Below are 18,648 nucleotides of genomic sequence, written 5' to 3'. Positions count from 1 at the left end.
TGGGGTAAGCTGTGTGAAAGACATTCTATGTTTCCTTTCTTCAGGAGAATACCAGCAAAAAAAAAAAGAAAGAAAGAAAGAAAAAAGATAAAAGCTATCCTCACGAAATCCTGATGCATAGTTTTTCCTTATAGTGAGCTATGAGCACATCTCAACAGGCATAATGTAATATTCAAGCTGTAATAGTCAAGCTGAATGCTTGACTAGTTTCCCTTTATGCTTTTACCATTTTGATCATCACATCATCTTGTTCACAAACCTTGGGATCTCGTTCTTAGCAAATATAGCCCAAGTGTCTTAACCTGACGTTCAGGCTTTCTGCAGTTTCACCCAAACCTACATTTCCCAACTCAAAATTGAAGCTTTCTTTAATACCAGGCCTTCTAGTCTAGTGGAATTACGTGTCATCAAGTCTCTTCTCACTATTTCCCTTTCCCTCATCATTGCAGGTTCTAGTATCTGCTCAAGTGGGATCGTATCAATCTCCCCATGACCTGTTCTACACTGCTGTGATGCCGCTTTCTGCTGTCCATTGGTATTGTTATGATTGATTTATACCTTATCTAATTTTCTACTCATATCCTCTTGCTCAAAGAGTGGTGCTTCTCTAGTTGGGAATGTCATCCTCTTTGATAGCACATCATTGGAAGGGGGCTTTGTGGAGGACTCATGACAGAAGAGACAGAAGCTTAGCCAACCAGGCAAATTAACTGTATAGGTCAGAAGCTACAAGGGCATTTTAGGCTCCCTTGGGACAGAGACACAGCAAACTCCAAGAGCCCAACAAATCCCAATTACTCAGTCACAAGATTTGGTCTGGGCTGTTTGGTTATGTAGCCTTTGCTCTTGCTTCTAAAACCTGAGTTTTGCCCCTAGACTTTGTCATTCTAATCATCCTCAAAAAGAGTTACTGATGCTCCCTAGTGAGGTCCAACCCCCCCCCCAGGTGGTCACCTTGCTACCCAAACATAACCTTCTCCCTCCTGGATCCAAATTATTTACCATCTATTCTTTATTTCTATACTTTTATTTCTCCTGTACCTCTCCTTCCACATTCCAGCACCCTATATCTTGCAAAGTGGTTCATTTTCTCTCCTCATTTTCTCCGCCTCTTAGCAGCAATTGACAGAGCTGGTTGTCCCCTCCTTCTGATACACTTTTTTTGGAGACTTTTGAGACAAAACAGCAATCACACAACCTTACTTTATTTCCTTGCTCTCACAGGTCTCAACTTTTTAGTCTTCTCTACTGCTTCTTCCTTTATATAAAATGCTGGCTAGTTCTAATAGTCTGTCCTCAGCCATCCTCTTTTCTCTAACTATACTTTCTTCCAGTTAATCTAATCCAGTTCCATCCCAGCCTCTCTGCTGAGCTCCAGACTCATGTCACTACCTACTTTATCTCTACTTGGATGTCTATCAGGCATCTCAGTGTCAACATGGCCAAACCAGAATCACTGACTTTCTCCCATGCTCCAGAATTTCCTCCTCCACAATTCTTTCCAATCTACCCAACTAGGCACCAAAACTGAAACTCAGTCTTATTTTCTCCTCTTTCATCATAACTAGATTCCAATCTGAAAGTAAGTCCTATTGGTACCTCCAATAGGTAACTCCAAAGCTTCTGTTTCCAATGCTACCACTCTGAGCCAACCCACCACCATCTTTCTCTTGGATTATTGCATCAGCCTCCTGACTGGTTTCCCTGAACCCACATCGTGACCCATATTCCATTCTCCACATGGTATCCAGGATGATAATTTCAAAGAGCAAATTAGATCTTGTCATTTCATGATTAAAACATTGCAAAGACTTCCAAGAATGAACTAGAATAAAATATAACCTCCTTATGATGACCCCCAAGATCCTGTCAATCTGTTCAGTATTCATTCCCTTCATTATTTCCCTCATTGATTACATTTCGTCTATCAATACATTGGCCTTCTTTCTGGTTTTCAGTCACTCCCTAAGCTCATTCCTGCCTCAGGGATTTGAACTTGCTGCTCCTTCTACTTGGAGCACCTTACCTCAGACCTTCACGTGGCTGCCTGTTTCCCATCATGCGGATCTCAGTCCCTGGGTCTCTCCTCTCAGAGGCTTTCCCTAAGCAAGTCTCAGCCAGTCATTATCGCATTATTTTCATCTAGGTACACATCAGTATCTGAAAGGATCTTATTTATTTACATTGCCTGTATTCCCCAACTACAACATGAACTGTTTAGGTTGTGGGCTTTTTTGTTTGTTTGTTTGTTCACCTGGGTACATCCAGTTCTTAGAATTTTGGCTAGAACATGGAAGGGATTTAATTAATATTTGTTGAGTGACTGACTAAATGTCAAATTGTAGCTGTGACCCAAAGGACTAATTACTATTAATAAAACTTTTCTTGACCTCATAGTTAATATGATATTTTAGCTGGGACTAGAAGTCGGGAATATTTTGAACTGAAGAAGCACAAAGTGCAAATTGACAGTGATGGGCTGAAGAATCATGGCAGTGGCTTTCTGATTGGCTCCATTCTATTTGTGCTCATGAAAACAATTAGCTAATGTATCATTAAAGATAGCAAAAATTGCTATGTAATTATATTGTCAAACTCATGACCTATGCTGAAGCAAATCATAGCTAGCTTCAGAAGATGTGATTAAACAATTTCAAAAGCCCTGGGACTTCCCTGGTGGCTAAGAATCCACCCGCCAATGCAGGGGACATGGGTTCGAGTCCTGGTCCGGGAAGATCCCACATGCCATGGAGTAACTAAGCCCATGCACCACAACTACTGAGCCTGTGCTCTAGAGCCCGTGAGCCACAACTACTGAGCCCACGTGCCACAACTACTGAAGTCTGAGCGCCTAGAGCCCGTGCTCTGAAAAAAGAGATGCCACCGCAATGAGAGGCCTGCGCACTGCAGCAAAGAGTAGCCCCTGTTCACCACAACTAGAGAAAGCCTGTGCACAGCAAGGAATACCCAGTACAGCCAAAAATTAATTAATTAATTAAAAAGAAAACAATTTCAAAAGCCCTTACATTATTCTCTGACCCTAGAAATAAGGACAGTTGAATGGAAATTATGAAAAAAAAATGAAAATAGGATAAAATTTTTCTTCATAAGCAGTATATGCTAATTGAATAGGAGATAATATTGACTGTGTCTGAATCCAAAAGTTGGCTAAGCAAAATATTCAAACAATTGAAATACCTGAAAGGTAAAAATGTGATTTAGTAGAAGTCCCATTTTATTATTAATTGCTGAAGTGAGAAATAGATCTGTGAATTCCAATAGTTTCCCTTTTCCATTCCCATGAACCATGATTCACTGCAAATTCAAATCTGGTAATGCCTTTGTGAATATCCTCTAAGTTATAAAGACTTGGTAAATTTATGAGTCTGAGCTAGTTACCTCAAAAGGCTTAAGAGGAGGATAACCAGAGGTTGTGATTAGCAGAAAGATTTATTAACAAAAGAAAAATTACAGGTCTAGAAGCCTAAGGGTCTTACTTTGAATGTTCACAATTATTTTGGTAGAACAGAACAAACTATGACTTGAGGAGGAAGGTAGTTGTTAAAAATCTATATACTTTACTGGGAGGGATAATCATACAGGGCTCTCCCATCCTGGGGCCAGAGCTTATTACTTAGATTGTGTATGAAATAAGATCACTTATTTAATGTTTGGCTATTTATTTTTTAATTATGTCCAGACAGAGTAGAGCTCAAGAGATATGGAATTAAATAGGCAAGTAATTAAATCCTGGAGAAATAAACAGTCCTAGAAGTGCTAGGCAGGTCTAAGCTCAAACAGACCTTGGAGGCTCAACAGGGAAGAGAGAAGACCAGGAAGATAGAATCAGTCTGAGCAGGCAGCAGTGTTCAGGAACCTGAGAAAGCAGAATAAGTCAGCACCAGTATCTGGGCAACGCTGAGAACAGAGAGCATCTGAGAGCATCAGTGGTTCACCTCTTCCTGCTCGGCATCCTGCCTAGATGTGGGCTTGCCTGGACTGGCCAGAATGAGGCCAGAGGATGGGAGGTGAAGCCCAGTTAACTCAAAAGGGCCGGTCATTTAAAGTACCTTCCTTGGTCCAAGCATGGATTAATTAAATGGTTGCTTGTTTAAAAGTGGGAAACTTGGCTCACTCTTTTGTATATCAACAAATATTTCATGAACTCCCTCTCTGTGCTGTTGCTGTGCTAGCCAGGAAGTGTAGCCTGCATCTGTATCTGCAGCTCCTGATTCCTGAGGCCCCTGCGTTCAGGAAGTGTCAAAGTGGTCATGATTTTACAATGAATCAAAAAAAAAATACATGTGCTAATTTCCTTGGGTCCTCCAGCCAAAGAGAATTTCTCCTGCCTTTGAACTTTGATAGCAAAATATCTGCAGCTTTCTAATTACTTACTACTTTCTCTCCCTAATCATATTTTATTTTACCTGATTTCCTCTAGAACAGGATGATTGCTCATTTCATTTTTGTATCTCCTAGAGTGAATGTATATATGCAAGTATGTAGAGAAGACATATATAAAATTATGAATATCTGTATATTCAAGATGTGGAGAGATGTACAAAAATATTAACAGTAAAATTGAGATCTATGAAATTGAGTGATAATTATTTTCTTTTTGATTTCATATGTACTTTCTAAGTCATATACAAGGAACATATCTTAATAACACACACCATAAAAATTCCAAAAAAAGAAAAAAGAGCAGAGAGTATAACATTAGAATAGCGAGTGTGTATTTCAATTATGAATTAAGATTAACGGCTGTATGCATGGTGGGTTTTGTTTTAATTATTATTTTGGCCTGAAGAAGCAATGGAAAGTTACAAATATGTATTTACCTCTAAAATAAAGCTGTTTTCTCTAAGCTCTGACGTGGAACCTTGTAGTAGAGAAGAGTAGACCCGTATACAATTACATCACTTCAAGGAAACAAGACAAAACATCTATAATTCTAATCGTTATTCAATTCTTAGAAAACAGGAAAAGAGTCAAGAAAAGTGTGGTTTCTGGGAAATAATTGGCTCCATATTTTTTCTAAAGAATGTGTGTCATTTGCAGAGATGGTAAAAGTTGAGCGTTGGACTATAATCACTATCACTTTATTAAGTGATATTGATTGCAGTTAGGGAATGTTTGAGATACAAACAAAAATGTATTACAGTGCTTGAATTTAAGACAGGATAAACAGGATGAATATCAAACAACCAGGCTTCTATGTGAGTATACCATCACAGTCAGTCCAGTGGAATCTAATTTGAAATGCCAAACATTTAGTATGCTATTGTATATTTACATGGCGCTAATGCCCTGTACTCCATTCTCCCCGGAGTGCCCTCAGGGAGGTGAGAAAAGCAGGAGCAGTAGGAGAAGCGAGCTAGTTGGAAGCCATTCAGGACTCAAGGCATCTTGCCACCACTCAGTCTGGGAAGGAGCTACTCCATCTGCCGATGGCTTCTTCTGGAATTGCTTCTATGGCACAGCTCAAGAGTCTCTGCTTCATCTGGGTTTCCAAGAGGAAATTCTAAGGTTGACTTCACAGGGGCCATGGCTCAATTTTTCCTGTTCATCTGTTGGCTGCAAAAGAATCAGCCCTCCTCTTGAGCTCCATTTCCTAGACTCTGGGATAATGATGGCGATGTCCTTCAACCATCTCAGCTACTAAGATAACACCCTCATCCCTTAAGAGAGAGACACCTTCATGTTCAACTACTGAAAGCAGTAGTATTGGTTTGTTCGGTACTTGAGACGATGTTATGAAATGATGAAATCACTCTACTTGATAGCTTTAAAAGACTGATTTTTTTCCAACAGATCCAATCCTCTCTAACCCTAGACTTTAGTGAAAAGAGAGAACATTCAAAAGAAGTTCTTTCTCAGAGGTTGTATTTTCAATTGACCTTTACTTGACTATTTTTAAAAATCTAAACTTTTATATGAAGCCCATGTATCTCTAACAACCCTAAATTCCCTGTCTGCATTGTAACCGAAGAATCTGTACAAGTAAATTGACTATTAGCACTAGATTTCTATTTTGATGAAAGGTATAGGATGCATCTTACTTTAGGAAGTTAAAACAAGTATCAATTATGAAACCTTGAATTACATGTTAAAAAGACATATTACATATATGTTATACTATTTTAAATGTAACCAGAAAACTTAATATTTTCTTAATCACTGCTGGTTACTTCTATCTCTTCTGATTGACCAAAACATTTAATAGTTTATCACAAAATCTTATAAGCATTAGAAATAGTAGAAAAACATTTGTATACTAAAATAGACTTTAGGAAGATTTATAACTGGTTATGTGGTTAAATAAATAAATCTCAAATTATTCTCAAATATGGTTAATGGATTTATCTCAGTTGGGGCTACTGTTTGCTATTTAGATATATGCCTATTAAGGAATACAAAAATCAAATATTGATAACTTGTTTAAATTCTAACAATATTTATGCAGCATAAAGACATATTTCCTCTTTGAAAACTGTTTAGTAAACACTGGTACTATAATTTATTCTAAATAGATTGGATTATTTTACAAGTTTTTAGTTAAACTACACTAAACTGATTCAAGCCCCAGAGTACAATATAATAGCACAGTTCAGTTTACTTGGCTTTAGAATTCTATCTCCAATCCTCCAGTCACTATCCCATTATAAGGGTGGGCAGGAGGGGGAATTGGATGAAGGTAGTCAAAGGTAAAACTTCCAATTATAAGATAAATAAGTACCAGGGATTTAATGTACAAAATGATATATATAATTAACACTGCTGTATGTTGTATATGAAAGTTGTTAAAAAGTAAATCCTAAGAATTTTCATCACAAGTAAAAATTTGTTTTTCTATTTCTTTAATTTTGTATCTGTGTGAGATGATGAATGTTCCCTAACCGTATTGTAGTAATCATTTTATGATGCATGTAAGTCAAATCATTGCACTGTACACCTTAAACTCATACGGTGCTGTATGTCAATTATATCTCAATAAAACTGGAAGAAAAAAAGTTCCTTCTATCTCTAAAAACAAAAAGCCACCGCAAAACAAAAAAAAAAAACTCGAACAAACAAAACGAAAACACAGTACATACATTGCAGATTTTCAACTCTGCAATTTGAATACATTAAAACAATGATAATATTAAGCTAGGATCAATTGCAAAGCATTTAACTGTTTTATATTAATAAAATAAAAAGATAAAATGTCATAATTGGAAATACTTTGCTAGTCACACCTACTAAGTTTATTCCTTCCTCAAAGTCATCCACATTAATAAAACCATCAGCAACATTAACCAAAATGCCCTTTAAAGAATCATAAAGTAAGTTCACTTCCCTATAATTTAAGTGGTAAAGACCAGCAGAACACAGGTATCATTCGTTTATGTTTCTTGTCCGTAAACACAAATAAAAGTCCATATCACTTTAATACAAACAATACAATATGTGCTACAATGTAAGAACATGGACTATATGGTCTAATCTTATCAAAGTTATTCAGGGGCAGTCTCATAAATAAAACTCAAAATTGATGGGTTCTACAACAGGGGGTTGAGTGTTTCTCTCCTATTATGAAATTATTGTTTCTTGTTAGAAATAACATATTCATATAGGTGAGACTTCCCCAAAGTAAAAATGATTGAGTAGCAAAAAGTTTGAATTTGCCACCACATACTCTATTGCAAAAGTGGCAAGAAGCCAGATAATTTCATTGCTACTCAGAGGAATGAGTAGCTTTGCCCACTTGCCATCTGCTTACATGTCCTGGACCCACTCACTGGAAACCAGTTCAACGCGGTACCCCCATACTGTCTGGTCTCACTAGTTCACTCACCCTCCTTGACATGGACCCTTTGGCAGAGCTGCAAATTTCTTAATGCTAATTGGAGGCACTATGTATAGCTATTTATAGAAGGCTTGCTAAGTGTTTAATTCCCATCAAAGCCCTATTGGCAGATACTGTTATGACGCTTACTTTATAGATGGCAAACAGAAGCTTGGTTAGGTTAAGTAACTTGCTATGGGACAAACCAGTAAGTGGCAAAGCCAAGATTTGAACCTATAGCTCTCTTGCTTCAGAATTGGACCCTTAACTCATGGACTCTCATTTAATTATGATTATCCTTTCATTGTTTGGGGCAGTCTTAAATTATATCAGAAATCCTTTTCAATTTTGTGTGTGTGTGTGTGTGTGTGAGAGAGAGAGAGAGAGAGAGAGAGAGAGAGAGAGAGAGAGAGAAGTCTCTGTTGATTTGTGGAAAATAATAAAAGTTTAGCTGAACCGCAATTAAAAAGACCTTTCAGGTCTGCTGGTTGAATGTAACCTTGTAACCATAAGAGTACTGAGGGAAAGGGGGAAGTAATGCAGGAGTCTAGTATCTTTTCCAGGCAAACCACAATTCCGGGTGAAGAACTTGAGTTCATGACACTTGTCAGAAAAGGGAGGAGGGTTTGGTGGCCACACTTACCTTCAAGCCCTCCCCTCTTCCCCTCACCCTCCCCATATGCTTACCTTGGTCAGGAAAGGGTGTTCTGAAAAAATCAAAAGGAAAATACGTCCGGGTTTCGGGCTGCTCTGACACATGCACACCTTCAAACTTGGCTCCCTATGGATTTTGCTTTCTAACAACTTGTCCTCAACTTGACCTCAGGGAGTAGATTAGAGGGTTTTTGTTTTCCCCTACCCCCATGTTTCACCTGCTACACTGTGAATGGGAGATTTTTACCTTCGTTGTTGAGCTGAACCTGCTCCGGAGAGTGTGTTTCCCTGCTCAGTTCCAAACTCTGATCGTCGTTGGAGAGTCAGGGCTTGCTCACCTGTCCCGGAGGTGGAGCTGGGGTCGGAGACAAGCGCGGGAGGAGGGGCGCACACACTCCTGCCCGGGCGGGGCTCCCTCTGAGCCTGGCAGTGCCCCTCCCACGAACAGCAAGCCCAAGAAACTGTTAATTATTACTCCTTTTCGCCACAGCAGGGAAGTGTTAGAAACCTGAGCCACTCCCTGTGCCTCAGTGCATGTTGGGAGTGTTTACTTTCTTTCTTCGGAGCCACTGATAGGAACTCTCCTTTGCTCCCTGTCACACATCTTGAGGACAAGTGAATTGACATGCTGGTTAAGGCTTTAACCTCTGAACTGGCCGGATTCTAATCTCTCCTCTCTAGTCTGTAGAGAAATAGTCTTTAAGAAATGACACCGACTAGGACTGAATGTCATTATTCACATGTCTTTCTTTTGAAAATTTTCTCTTTTAATCAGAAATTTCTTAATTTCCCCCCCTTGTTCTTTTGCCACCTCCTTTCCTTACTGGCACCCTTTTCACCCAGAGCGGTGGTTCTCCCACTCAGAGCAAACCAGAGCCACCCAGTATCTTGCGAAACCCTCATAACCCATGGGCCTCAGCTCCTATGAGACTCCGATCTAGTAGGTCTAGGGTAGACGGCAGGTATGTTTTAAATAAACTTCACAGAAGAATCTGGTAGACATCAAAATTTCAAAACTATTGTAATAAAAGTATACAAGAGGAAATGAATAGTAATTTAGTCACTACCTAGTGAATTGTGTTTGGAGACAGCTTTTCCTTAATACCTTTAATTTTAAAAAAGGCACTAAAGTCTAGTTAACTAGACTTATTATGGTGATGATTTCATAATATATGTAAATATTGAATCATTATGTTGTATACCTGCAACTAGTATAATATTATATGTCAATTATAACTCAATTAAAAAGAAAGGAATGGATAAAGGAACTGAGAGTTAAAAAAAAAAAAAAGAGCTCCCTCTTTGAAAACTACCAAATTTACTTAAAATTAGTAAAATCAGACCCCAAAAAAGGGCACCAAAAACTCAGAGACACTCAGATGACAGATGTTCTGGAAATAGTGCTTTTATTTACACTCACACAAGTGCACTTTTTGGTATCATTGGTACTTTACTTGTTTCCTATGTAAAGCACTTTGATCATGAAAAAAAAAAAAAAAGAAGGTTATTTTACAAGAATAAACCTCAGAGCCCTCAAAAGGAATTAAATATAATTCCTACAATGAGTTGAGTAGGCAGAGTTGATTTCTGGTGTCCTGTGTATTCAAATGTCAAATTAACAGACTGACCATCACTCTAGATTTGCAGGTTACGTGTTTGATATAGAACTTTAAGGATTCTCTATGTTCAAAAGGTCAGACAGTTTATCTAGTTGACTTGCGGTGTGTGGAGGCCAGGGATGATCAGACTGATCATTCCTTGGGCTATTTTAATAAATTGAACAGGCAAATTGGCTTATTGGATCACAATCAAACCTTCTACAACCTCATATATGAGGACAGTGTGACCTGGTATTACCTGTGGGGATTCATTTGATGGCCATGTTGACCTTACAACCCCCCATTTGTAACTGCTGGTATGGACTGACCTTTGAATGATGACTAACAGCAGCTGCAGTGTCTACAGCTCCTAGGCTCCAGAATGTCTTTGTTCAAATCCATGCCCCACTCCCATTGTCTGCATTTCCTTATTATCAGTATCAGAGAAACCTTGTTTTGCCTTTTTTATCTGCAAGCATCCTTGAAGACTTTATTCCGATTACTCGTTTTCAGCTGGTTTCCTTTCACTAGTTTCAGTGATTCCTTTTGTTCTGGAGTACTTAACCTTTTATAAATATGTAATTTTTATTTTGTAATATAAAAAATACATAATTGCACATGTGGAAAATATAAAAAGCACAGATATGTAGAGGAAAAAAATCACCTACAATTCCATCTCTCAAATATAGTTACCAAGAACAATTTGGTGAATGTCTTTATTGACATACTTTCTCTATGGATATTTACCAAAATGTTATTATATTTGCTTATTGTTTTATAATCTGCTTTTATCACATTAAACATATTATGAACAATTTACCACATGTCAGTCAGTTTTTTTTCTGCAATATGTTTTTAACTAGCTGCACTGTATTACACCACATGGATATACTATTATTTATTTAATCAGTTCCCTATTGAGAAATTTATATTACTATAAATAACGCTGTAGTAAATGTTTGTATGCAATTGCACACAACCACGATTATGCCTTTTAGACATTTCAAACAATGAAGTTGCCAGATGAAAGGTAATACACATTTTTATAGAATTTCTCTCAAGTGTCAATTTTATACTCCTGGAGTAACTCTTGGATTATTTTTCTTCTTTTAAACATTTCCCTATTTGAAAGGTAAAAAAATCATATCCTATTTTAAATATGTATATTATTGATTACCTGTAAGACTGAACCCACATTTAGACTGACCCTGCATTTTTGCTTTCTGTTTATTGTACTGTTTGTTCATTTTTTTGGTATTGATTTCTAAGATCTCTTTATATATTAATCACTTCAACATATAGTCATATATGCTGTAACTATATTTCCCAGTATTATTTGCCTTTTAATTTTGTTTATGGTAATTTTTGACCTACAAAAGTTTAAAACTTTAGTTATTAAATTTATTACTATTTTTCTTTATTGCTTATAACTCAGTGTTAAAAAGCTTTCCCATCCTTAAAGTATATATATATTTTTTTCTTCTAGTTTATTTATTTAGAGATTATTTATCTATTAAATTTAACATTTCAACCCATCTGGACTTTATGATGCTAACAACTGTGATATTTAAATCTAAATTAATTTTAAAAAATTATTAGTTATTAAAAAGTAGGATTTATTGAATAATTATAGATTATAAATTCCACAAGGTAAGGACTATGTCTTCTGCTCTATTTTATCTCCAAAGCCTAGCACATGACAAGCAGGTTCATTGTTAACTCAGACCAGAGTTCTATTTGTTTATTCACTTATTTACTTATTTATATATTTGAGATATAGTTGATTTACAATATTATATTAGTTTCAGGTATACAACATAGTGATTAAAAATTTTTATAGGTTATACTCCATCTAAAGTTATTATAAAATATTGGCTATATTCCCTGTGCTGTGTAACATAGCCTGTAGCTCATTTATTCTATACAGAGTAGTTTGTACCTCTAATCCCCTACCCCTATCTTTCTCCTCTCCCTACCAGTAACCACTAGTTTGTTCTCAATATGTCAATCTGTTTCTTCAGGCCAAATGTTTAATAGTCACTCGATTCTTTTCTTTGCAACCTTCCACTCCCAGCAAGTCTTGAAGTTGTTTCTTAGTCTCTGCATCTCCACTACCTGCTAGATTAGGCAGTATCACTTCTTGCTCAGATACTACAAATGGCCTCCTAATTGGTCTTTCTGCCTGTACTCTTGTCCCACAATAGTCCATTCTCCACCTGTAGCCAGTGTAATCTCCTATAAACAAAAACCAGATCACAATGCCACCTTTCATCTCTTTTGCTGAAAACCTTTCTGCCTGTTGTCCCCTGTATCAGGGATAAAATCTAGATCTGAACTCCCTACATCTTTGACCTTACTGATTCTCTGCTCTCCTGATACTGACTCTCTCTTGCTGTCCTGGTTTGATTTTTGTTCCTGGGACAGACCAAGCTGGTTATTGCCTCACTGCCTTTGCATTTGGTATTGTCTCTGCCAAGAAAGCTCTGCTCTTGTCACGGCTTCTTTCTTTCCATTTTTTTCTTTTTTTTCCCCTCAAATGTTACTCCTTGGAGAGGCCTCCCATGACCAGTCTATTTTTAATTTTTATTTATTTGTAACATCTTTATTGGAGTATAATTGCTTTACAATGGTGTGTTAGTTTCTGCTTTATAACAAAGTGAGTCAGCTATACATATACATATATCCCCATATCTCTTCCCTCTTGCGTCTCCCTCCCTCCCACCCTCCCTATACCACCCCTCTAGGTGGTCACAAAGCACCGAGCTGATCTCCCTGTGCTATGCGGCTGCTTCCCACTATCTATTTTACATTTGGTAGTGTATATATGTCCATCACAATGTGTTCTTAATATAATTCTGCTGCAGGGATACAATCACCCATAGAAATGGCACAGAAAAGGAGAAAAAAAGAGATGTGTATAATTAGAATGGGTCATTTCTACATCTCACTAAATCACTCCTGAAAAATATTTAGAGCTGATTGCAACTGGAAGAAAATACAAAGAGAACAACAAATTGCCTGATTGTAACACTATGACCCAATTGCTGTGGGTCACTCATACCAGTTTGTTTCATAGCCTACACCTTGTTAGGTATCTGAGGCTGCACTGGAAACCAAGGCTACAGACTGAATGAAGTAAAAAAAGGAAGCAGAGGAACTCCAAACAATGAGGGGACTCCCAATAAAAACCTAACTAGAAATTGCCTTAATAAGGAAGCCAGGCATTGATAAGGCAACATGATAAATTACTTTTCCAATATGTAAAGCTTAAAATAAATACATTTTACATTTGGGAATTTTGCCATAGAGATCTTAATAAATTATAATAACAACATTAATTCTCTTTGAAAAATCCCAACATTTTTCTTGAATTTGAAGAATAATCCACCATTTCCTGTTTAAATTAAGAAACATTTAATTGCTTTTTTAATAAAAACAAAGACTTTAGAACTTTGACTTTTTAAAAAATTGTTGAGAAAAATAAGATGAGGGAGGGGAAATTCCCTTCTAAAATTCCCCTAAAAATTTAATTAAAGTAATGCTGTTATTAATGTACAGGTCATTTAAAAACCTTTATATAGTTGATGAATTTTTAAAAAGCCTCACTCTTCTGTAGTTATTGTATATTTTGTACTTATATTGACTTTTGAATCAGGCTCTAGTTTGTCCTAATCATGGGTATAAATGCCACACAACTGCTTTTACAATTTGAACAATGAAAAACATTATATTAATTGAGAAGTGATAAAGTAATCTCCATTTCTAATGCATTTTCTTTCTTCTCTCTTATCTTCAGTATGGACTGTTTTTCAATAGTGTAATGGCCAGTGGAAAGCATTCAGCTTAGTAAGACATTGAAAAATTACTGGAATGTAAGGTTGATCTGACTGGGACATCAGTCACCCCACTGATCACAAGAGTTGATAGAGCTGATCTGGCTGGCTAGGTGATGTCCCCTTTCTCCCTCACCCCTCCATGAATGTCCTTTCTGCAGCTGCATGCTCCCCTAGGTCAAGGAAGATGACCTTCCCCTACACAGGCAGACCGTTCTTTGGTCAAGGGTATATGAGTAGCTGTGCTCCCCTGCTGAAATTACCCAACAAGCTCTCGAGGTGAATTTATAGGAGAACATAGGGCAGTCATGCTTTCAAGACTCCAGACACATCTGAATGAGGCACACATGTAGCAGTCTGCCTTTCTTTTCAAAAAACAGAAAAGGAAAAAGAAAAATTACTTTGTGCCAAGCAGGTGCAGAGATGGTCATACAAAGATGAATAAGACAATCTCTGCCCTCAAGGAACTAAAAATCTTCAACATCTAGATGGACTTCATTCAGTCTTCTCTGCCATAGGAGAAAAGAGATTTCAAAGCACACGTACTTTCAAAATTCAGTGACAGAAAGAAACACAGGGCATAGAGGTGTTTAGATAGATTTAAAGAAGTAGAAGGCACAATGTTTTTTTAACAAATGTACTCTTTATTTAAATTAAAAACTTCTTTATAACATTTTAATAACATTTTTAAAGATTATTTTCCAGTTACAGTTATTACAAAATATTGACTATGTTCCCTGTGTTGTACACTACATCCTTGAGTCTAATTTACCCCCATAGTTTGTACCTCCCATTGCCCCACCTCTATGTTGCCCCTCCCCCCAATGGAAACCACTAATTTTTTCTCTATATCTGTGAGTCTGCTCCTGTTTTGTTATATTCACTAGTTTGTTGTATTTTTTAGATTCCATATATGTGATATCATACAGTGCTTATCTTTCTCTGTCTAACTTCTTTCACTTAGCATAATGCCCTTCAAGTCCATCCATGTTACTGTAAATGGCAAAACTTCATTCCTTTTTATGGCTGAGTAGTATTCCATTGTATATTCCATTCATCTGTTGACGGACACTTAGGTTGCTTCCGTATTTTGGCAATTTAAATAATGTTTCTATGAACATTGGGGTGCATGTATCTTTTTGAATCAGTGTTTTGGGGTTTGGTTTGTTTTTGGATATATACCCAGCAGCAGGATTGCTGGATCATATGGTAGCTCTATTTTTAGTTTTTTGAGAAACCTCTATACTATATTACGCAGTGGCTGCACCAATTTATTTTCCCACCAACAATATACAAGTGTTTCCTTTTCTCCACATCCTCACCAACATGGAGTGGAAGAATTAATATTGTTAAAATGACCATACTACCTGAGGCAGTCTACAGATTCAATACAATCCCTATCAAAATCCCTATCAAAATGGTATTTTCCACATAACCAGGACAATTAATTTTAAAATTTGTATGGAAACACAAAGACCCCAAATAACCAAAGCAACCTTGAGAAAGAAGAACAGAACTGGAGGAATCACACTCCCTGACTTCAGACTATACTCCAAAGCTACAGTAATCAAAACAGTATGGTACTAACACAAAAACAGACACATAGATCAGTGGAAGAGAATAGAGGGCCCAGAAATAAACCAACACACTTATGGTCAATGAATCTACAACAAAGGAGGCGAGGATATACAATGGAGAAAAGAGAGTCTCTTCAATAAGTTGTGCAAGGAAAACTGGACAGATACATGTAAAAGAATGAAATTAGAACATTCTCTAACACCATATACAAAAATAAACTCAAAATGGAATAAAAACCTAAATGTAAGACCAGATACTATAAAACTCCTAGAGGAAAACATAGGCAGAACACTCTCTGACATAAATTGTAGCAATATATTTTTGATCCACCTCCTAAAGGAAATAAGAGCAAAAATAAACAAATGGGATCTAATTAAACTTAAAAGCTTTTGCACAGCAAAAGAAACTGTCAACAAAACGAAAAGACAACTTACAGAATGGGAGAAAATATTTGCAAATGATATGACTGATAAGGGATTAATATTCAATATATATAAACAAATGTACTCAGTAAATGAATACAGAATCATTTTTAAATAAATGAAATGAGCAGTAGTCATTAACCCACCCTAAATGGTACTGCTTTTGAAAACTGATAATTGTGTACAAAACATAAAGAAATTCAATGGAATGTGACAGTGATTGCTGTTTTTATAAATATGGCATTTAGCTAATTTGATCTGTATTCCATTCTGTTTCTCCATTCCTTCTCCCCCAACACACAGAATTTTTGATACCATGTAAGACCTCTCTTCAAGTTTTGGAAAAGAACTAATAAAGTAATAGTAATAATAATGTATGAAAACTTCAATTCCATGCAATAACAGCTTATAAGCAATTAAGATCAGTGTACTGAAACGTCAGTATAGTACTGCGTTGGCCAAAAAGTTCGTTCGGGCTTTACGTAACAGAAAAATCCCAAATGAACTTTTGGGCCAACCCAATAGTTGAATACTGCTGAAAGTCAGGTTGTAACCTGGATGTGTTTTAAGGCAGTATTGTAACGATGACAATATTTCTAAACAAAAAATTGGAATATTTGATTGGATTCCTGGATAGAATACATGAAATTAAGAATTTTCAAGGAAATCATGGACATATGATTATCAAACAAATAACACAATTTTCATTAATGCTGACTCTATATGAGGTGCTCAAAGGTATCATACATAATGACAGACTTAAAAACAATGTTCTAAACTATTAACTATTGTTTTTCTTAGAAGGATGCACAATTGCTTTCTGTCCCACCCTTAATAACCCTGGCTACTCCATCATACGTTCTAAGCATAGATGCTTGCATAATTTCAGAAAACAAGATATAGTTGAGTTGGTGTTGGTTACAGTCACAATATGCAGCTCCTGGAACATATCCTCTTTGTGCTAAGGGATTCTTCTTAGGGTAAATTCTTGTGACGTCATATAGATCACAGCATTTTGGCAGAACTGGGTTAAACACTTAAGTAACTGTAATTATTGGGTAGTGTCTGCTTATTAGTTAGAATAAAGTGTTGATCTGGAATTAATATTAGCATATCTGAACATTTTTCATTTAGGCTATGTATTTTTTTTTACTAATTTCCACAGCTACATAGTCTTTGCTTTGACATCTATATTCTATAGTTTTGCTGCTTTATTTTTTGTTGGGCCAACAATCCCAGAAATGTAGAGGAATAGTTCCCAAGTTTCTCCTGCATTATAATTTAGTTTTTCTGTTTAAATAAATTTTATTAAGGTGTAATTTATGCCTAATACAATGCACTCATCTTAAGTGTACAGTTTTGAGTTTTGACGAATGTACACACCCTGCAACCACCACTGCAATCAAGACGGAGAATATTTCCATCACCCCCACATTTCCTTCCTCCCCGTTGTAGTCCCTCACCCCTACTCACGGGCAGGTACTGATGTGTTCCTTACTGCCTGTAGACAATTCGCTTGTTTTCAAACTGCATCTGTATAGTCACCACAGTGATCTTACTTAGCCCGTACATTTACTTGGAATGGTTGCAGGTTCCAACGAAGATTTATCTTCTTATTTAACAAAGGTTTATTGAGCTTCTACCAGGCATCAGACATTTCCCACCAATCCTCTTTCATTGATGACAATAAAAATGGAGATAATATCATAACTAGATTTCATAGGTGAAATTTATATTACTTTTCAATATGCAATGTGAAAGTTAAGAGGAGGGAATATTCTGAGTACATTTCTTTAACTTTGAGTTTGGACAATTGGATTTTTTGTCATGTATTGAGTTTTACTGAGTATAGTTGATACATAATAATCTGCACATAGTTAAAACATACAATTTAGTAAGTTTTGACATATGTATACCACCATGGAATCATCATCACATTCAAGATAATGACCATGTCTATCACCCTCAGAAGTATCCTTACGTTCCTTTGTAATCCTGCTCTCCATTCTGTCCACATGTGAATCCTAATTGTTTCACATATTCATCAACACTGGGTATGGTTAGTCTGTTTAATTTTAGCCATTCTATTAGGTATATAGTGGTATCTCATTGTGGTTTTAATTTGTATTACCCTAATGATTAATGATATTGAATATGTTTTGTGATTTTCTGGGGTATATTTTTTGTGATTCTTGGGAAGAGTTTTCCCAATTCTTCAGCACTTTTCTGATAAGGCCAATGATGATATAGACAATGTGATTTTTTGATATTATATAGTGAAATGTCTTAACATTTGGAAGATCTGCATAAGTCATTAAGCCAATATTTTCCAAATGACCAATACATAATGTCACAGAATCTTGCACGGGTAAAAGATTCATCCAAAGTTTAAAACAGATCAGATGATTTTATTATATCAGAGTATAAAAACTTCATTGACATGGTTTCAGATTCCACATTGCAACTCATATTTAACCACTGGTTAAATGGTGGCCTCGTAGAATGAGTTTGAGAGTGTTCCTCCCTCTGCTATATTTTGGAAGAATTTGAGAAGGATAGGTGTTAGCTCTTCTCTAAATGTTTGATAGAATTTGCCTGTGAAGCTATCTGGTCTAGGCTTTTGTTTGTTGGAAGATTTTTAATCACAGTTTCAACTTCAGTGCTTGTGATTGGTCTGTTTATATTTTCCATTTCTTCCTGGTTAAGTCTTGGAAGGTGGTGCATTTCTAAGA

The 18,648-nt window shown here is 36.4% G+C and overlaps 1 protein-coding gene across 1 annotated transcript in view; it reads right to left on the bottom strand.

Annotated features, from left to right (window-relative positions):
* The window catches only part of RASSF6 (Ras association domain family member 6), a gene marked incomplete at its 3' end in the record, with an annotated part of 59,804 nt that extends 50,998 nt beyond the window's left edge, over positions 1–8,806 (bottom strand). Inside the window, exon 1 of the mRNA XM_082653663.1 lies at positions 8,733–8,806. The remainder of the gene's footprint in view (positions 1–8,732) is intronic.
* Between the last annotated feature and the right edge of the window lie 9,842 nt (positions 8,807–18,648).

This window comes from Grampus griseus (genome assembly GCF_964374135.1).
Source record: "Grampus griseus genome assembly, chromosome: 4".
Taxonomy (NCBI): domain Eukaryota; kingdom Metazoa; phylum Chordata; class Mammalia; order Artiodactyla; family Delphinidae; genus Grampus; species Grampus griseus.
The sequence above is the reverse complement of the archived record's forward strand: the minus strand, read 5'-3'. Positions and strand labels throughout refer to the sequence as shown.